Raw genomic sequence first — 6046 nt, 5'->3', positions numbered from 1 at the left:
ACAGAGGCTTGAATCCTGCTCGTTTTGCGAGACAACACTCGCAAACCGAGTCAGGATTATTTAAAATAATAGCTTGTATTGCGAAACGCTCATTAACCTTGTTACTCGCAATCCAAGGTTCCACTGTATCTGAAAAGTGTGGCGTGCAATTTGTATTCAGCCCCCTTTACTCTGATACCCCTAACTAAAATCTAGTGGAACCAATTGCCTTCAGAAGTCACCTAATTAGTAAATAGACTCCACCTGTGTGTAATTTAATCTCAGTATAAATATAGCTGTTCTGTGAAGCCCTCAGAGGTTTGTTAGAGAGCCTTAGTGAACAAGCAGCATCATGAAGGCCAGGGAACACACCAGACAGGTCAGGGATAAAGTTGTGGAGAAGTTTAAATCAGGGTTAGGTTATAAAAAAAAATATCCCAAGCTTTGAACATCTCACGGAGCACTGTTCAATCCATCATCCTAAAATGGAAAGAGTATGGCACAACTGCAAACCTACCAAGACATGAACAAGAACAACAGCAGAGCTGCTTTGATAAACTGACCATATACAGTGGTGTGAAAAAGTGTTTGCCCCCTTCCTCATTTCCTGTTCCTTTGCATGTTTGTCACACTTAAGTGTTTTGGAACATCAAACCAATTTAAACAATAGTCAAGGACAACACAAGTAAACACAAGTAAACACAAAATGCAATTTGTAAATGAAGGTGTTTATTATTAAAGGTGAAAAAAAATCCAAACCATCATGGCCCTGTGTGAAAAAGTGATTGCCCCCCTTGTTAAAACATACTATAACTGTGGTTGTCCATAACTGAGTTAAATTTCTATAGCCACACCCAGGCCTGATTATTGCCACACCTGTTCACAATCAAGGCATCACTTAAATAGGAGCTGCTTGACACAGTAAGGTCCACCAGAAGATCCTTAAAAGCTACACATCATGCCGAGACCCAAAGAAATTCAGGAACAATTGAGAAAGAAAGTAATTGAGATCTATCAATCTGGAAAGGGTTATAAAGCCATTTCCAAAGCTTTGGGAATCCAGCGAACCACAGTGAGAGCCATTATCCACAAATGGCGAAGACATGGAACAGTGGTGAACCTTCCCAGGAGTGGCCGGCTGCCCAAAATTACCCTAAGAGCGCAGCGACGACTCATCCAAGAGGTCACAAAAGACCCCACAACAACGTCCAAGGAACTGCAGGCCTCACTTGCCTCAGTTAAGGTCAGCGTTCATGCCTCCACCATCAGGAAAAGACTGGGCAAAAATGGCCTGCATGGCAGAGTTCCAAGGAGAAAACCACTGCTGAGCAAAAAGAACCTCAAAGCTCGTCTCAATTTCTCCACAACACATCTTGATGATCCCCAAGACTTTTGGGACAACATTCTGTGGACCGATGAGACAAAAGTGGAACTCTTTGGAAGGTGTGTGTCCAAGTATATCTGGCGTAGAAGGAACACTGCATTTCATAAAAAGATCATTATACCAACAGTAAAATATGGTGGTGGTAGTGTGATGGTCTGGGGCTGTTTTGCTGCTTCAGGACCTGGAAGACTTGCCGTGATAAAAGGAACTATGAATTCTGCTGTCTACCAAGAGATCCTGAAGGAGAATGTCCGACCATCTGTTCGTGTACTCAAGCTGAAACGAACTTGGGTTCTGCAGCAGGACAATGATCCTAAACACACCAGCAAGTCCACCACCGAATGGCTGAAGAAAAACAAAATGAAGACTTTGGAGTGGCCTAGCCAAAGTCCTGACCTGAATCCTATTGAGATGTTGTGGTATGACCTTAAAAAGGCCATTCATGCTCGAAAACCCTCTAATGTAACTGAATTAGGACAATTCTGCAAAGATGAGTGGGCCAAAATTCCTCCAGGACGCTGTAAAAGCCTCATTGCACGTTATCGCAAACGCTTGGTTGCAGTTGTTGCTGCTAAGGGTGGCCCAACCAGTTATTAGGTTTAGGGGGCAATCACTTTTTCACACAGGGCCATGATGGTTTGGATTTTTTTTCACCTTTAATAATAAACACCTTCATTTACAAATTGCATTTTGTGTTTACTTGTGTTGTCCTTGACTATTGTTTAAATTGGTTTTATGTTCCGAAACACTTAAGTGTGACAAACATGCAAAGGAACAGGAAATGAGGAAGGGGGCAAACACTTTTTCACACCACTGTATTAGATATGCATTATACCTTTCCTTATCAGTAGGTGGTGCTGTAGTGTTATGGTTTGTATTCTATGGCAATGCAATGAGAGGAAGTGGTTTGTCTTCCCTCACTATGTACTTGTATTGTTCTTCTTCCTGTTGCATGATAAAGATATCCTCCATGAAAGCAAAAGTGTTCTGCTGCATACAACAAGCTTCCAGCACATAATCATTTCAATGACCTAATAAGGTAACCTAACTAATAAGGTAGACCTGTTGTTTTTCAGTGAATGGCATAACAGGTTCTTTTTAAAGTGTGTGTAACTCCTGTCAATCTACAAAATATAAGTATTGGAAGTACTTTATTCCGGGTTGTTCGATGTTTGTTACTAGTTGAATTCCCCCCCCCCCACACTTTTTCTTTTCTTTTTTCTTTTTTTTTATGTTGTTTTGTTTTATTTTTGTTTTATTTTTCTCCTTTCTCCTGGAGTTGAAAACATGCGGTATTACACATTGAATATACTTTTTAGAATGCGCCTGAAAGGCTATACAGTTATTAAGGAACTACATTGCATTGATTTGTAACTCCCCTGATTTCAAACACTGAATGCCGAATTGTAATGCCTTGTGTTTTAGTTCAATAAACAATTTATTTGATTAAAAGAAAAGTGTGTGAAATGCAAAATAACATGTATTACCTAATAATGACAATTCAGATTCAAACGTAAACTCCAGCTATCCAGCAGAAGTTTGAATTTGACAGTTCTTGGACACTTTTTGCAGCTGTACATAGAAACCAATCAGTTTCCAGGTTTTTTTTTTTTTTTTGGTCAAAGCTTAAAGCAGAACTCCGGGATTTTCAAAAAATCTTCCATTAGTACACATACACACACACACACACACACACAACACTAAACAGTTATTACATTTGTGACATTTCTTACCGTTTAAGAGATATGACTGATTGAATGTTCAGGAAGTCAGCTCTGTGATTCAAAAAATACAGCCTGTATTCTGGTGGGGAGGATCTCTTAGAACAGTGATTGCATCATATCCTCTTCTCTATCTCTAACTATAATCAGCCTAAATTTCCCATGAATCTGCATATTAATGTAATATTTAATGCCTTTAATATAAATGCAAACCAGTGCAGCTTATCAGGGACCACAAGTGCCGAATGTCAGGGACCACAAGTGCCAAATGTCTGGAACCACAAGTTTTGAATGTCAGGGATCACAAGTGCCGAATGTCAGGGACCACCAGTGCCAAATGTCAGGTACCACAAGTGCCGAATGTCAGGGACCACCACTGCCAAATGTCAGGGACCACCAGTGCAGATTATCAGTGCGGTGTCACCAGTGCAGATTATCAGTGCCCATCAGTGTGGTGACACCAGTGCCTTATCTGTACCCATCAGTGCCATGTTACCAGTGCAGATCATCAGTGTCCATCAGTGTGGTGTCACCAGTGCCTTATCTGAGCCCATCAGTGCCGTGTCAACAGTGCCTTATCTGTGCCCATCAGTGCAGAGTGGGGATAGTCACAGATCCTCCATATGAAAGAGCGCATCTTGTGCTTATAGATCTGTATGTGTGTCAGGGCTGGCTTAGCCCATCCTTCTCTGGGCTGGCTGGTCAGCTGTTGGCTAATTGCCAGCTCTCATCTCTCTCCACAGTTACCAGCTGTTCCTGATCATGCTCGTCTGACCTGCCTACTTAAAGCTGTCCAGCTCACTTCATCTCTGCCTTCGCCTTGGTCACATCACAAGAAACCATCTCCTGTGGTTCTGTTTAAAGACTGGCTTGCTGACATCCCTTCTGGCTCCTTATCCTGCTTGCTGTTGCTCTATTGGATCCCTGACTTCTGGCCTGGCTGATTACCCGATCTGGTTATTGAACTCTGGCCTGGCTGACTACTCGATCCGGTTACTGGAGTCTGGCTATGTTTTGACTACGCTTTCTCTATTTACCTTTTTATTTTTATTTAATAAACAAGTGTGATTTAATTGTACTTCTGTCTCGGTCTGATGCATGGTTTCTGACAATTCGAGAACGCCACTCGTGGTATAGTCCCGCCTCCCTGCACTGGAATTGGGACAGACAGCGCAGAGCGCACTGTTCTAATGTGCAGGGAGGCAGGGCTGTACGATGAGCGGTATTTGCACATACAAATGTGTCAGCCTGAGATGTGCTTTGTCCCGATTATCTGTAACTCTCCCCGCACTGGAGAGAGAGATGGCGGGATGGTGAGTGGTGGTGGCAGGGAGGAGGGAGCAGGGGAGGAGGATACCACTTCTATGGGCAGCACAGACCAGGGGGCTGTGAGACCCCTCTGCCCACTACAGCAAGCCAGGCGGAAGTACAACTCCCTGCCCACTTTCAGAGGACTACAAGGGGACGCGTCAGACCGCTGACTGAGGTTACTGGAGGGATAGCACCCAGCGGTCTTACAAACAGGAAATCACCAGGCAATAACATTTTTTCAGCAAGTTCAGCAGGTTGTTGCAGAGGAACTACAGAGCTCAGAAGAACATGGCTGACACCTCCCAACATTTTGAGATGGGACTGAGGGACACCTACTAACAAAAGTATGTAGGCATAGGACACCCCCCTACCACATCCCATTAAAAGAGAATTAACAAAAAAAAAGTTTAATTAAATCCATATGGACTTTTTTTTACCACTACTATTCCTTTATATTGGCTTTTAAAAGGTACAAATGCAGCAATTTAGAAATTGGATGAAAGGTTTAGCACTGGGAAACACATTTAGGTAGAAAAAAAGTGCATTTTATATACAACTATGTGGAACAGATCAAAATGAGGGGCAAAGAAGAGGGGAGAGGGACATTGCTCCAAATCATGGACAGTCCCTCAAAATCAGGTACAGTTGGGAGCTGTGCTGACATAGTTGGTGAAGGTAGAAGATCAGCAATGAGAACATAGGGAAAAAAAGTTGCCCGGAGTTCAGCTTTAATTGAACAAGCTAAAGTTAGAAGCCAATTGGCTACCATGCACAGCTACACAAGATTTTGCACTCTCAAGGTTTTAGTAAATCTCCCCCTTTGGTACATAAGGTCATGAGTTATTGTAACTTGGATTATAATTACAGAAAGTGCCCACAATCAGGTACTCTGTGCTTCAGTGCCATACCACACCTTGTTATACCTGAGCTCAAGTTTCCCAGCTGAATATTTTTATTCATGTGGCTTGCCATGTTCCAGCAATCTCACCATCTACTTAAGAATCTCAGATGACTGAAACTTTGATCGGAATGGAAATAATAGTTGCCTAAGTAAAAGAACCCGACTTTTAACTCTTATATGTAACATGAGGATAGGTAATCTCAGCTCTATTGTTTAGAAGAATGGCATGATTGAAAACCAGCTATGATATTCTGTTATGCACGCAGCTCTGAGGTTTATTCCCGGCAATGGTAATATATTCCACTACTTGTAAAATTTTCCATAAGCTAGCACTTCTCACTGTCTATATGAGTTCTCATAATCGCTTTGAAAAATGTAAAAATATATTAGGATAGTGTTCTACACCGTGGTGGCTCAGTCAGGGCTTAGCAGAAATATACTGTATTATAAAAGTTACTTTCAAGAATTATTTTCATATGTAATAACATTTGCATCATCAAAGAAAGAAAAGTTTTAGGACATTTTCATGCCTGAGTGAAAAGTTTTATACAATATCGAAGCATAACATTTTTCCCCTGCGCTTTTAACACATCGTTCACGCAGCTTTTTTTGCTAAGTAAAAAGTGCTAATTTTGGGTGTTAATATTAGTTCTATTTTTCACCTGCCAAAGGTAAGAAGCTGGCTAATGTCTGTAAAAAAATGTAGGCAGTACATACATGCACATTTCTCAAAGCCTTTTAAGACCCTGC

The 6046-nt window shown here is 41.6% G+C and overlaps 1 long non-coding RNA gene across 1 annotated transcript; it reads left to right on the top strand.

The window, feature by feature from the left end:
- The first annotated feature begins 2318 nt into the window (after positions 1–2318).
- On the top strand, positions 2319–4162 carry LOC143986610 (uncharacterized). The gene is made up of 2 exons (XR_013276552.1): positions 2319–2402; positions 3828–4162. It is a non-coding gene; the product is annotated as an uncharacterized LOC143986610 (long non-coding RNA).
- Positions 4163–6046: the final 1884 nt, after the last annotated feature.

This window comes from Lithobates pipiens, unplaced genomic scaffold, assembly GCF_037356315.1.
Source record: "Lithobates pipiens isolate NorthernLeopardFrog02 unplaced genomic scaffold, aLitPip1_a1.2 Scaffold_17, whole genome shotgun sequence".
NCBI classification, from domain to species: Eukaryota; Metazoa; Chordata; class Amphibia; order Anura; family Ranidae; genus Lithobates; species Lithobates pipiens.
The sequence above is the reverse complement of the archived record's forward strand: the minus strand, read 5'-3'. Positions and strand labels throughout refer to the sequence as shown.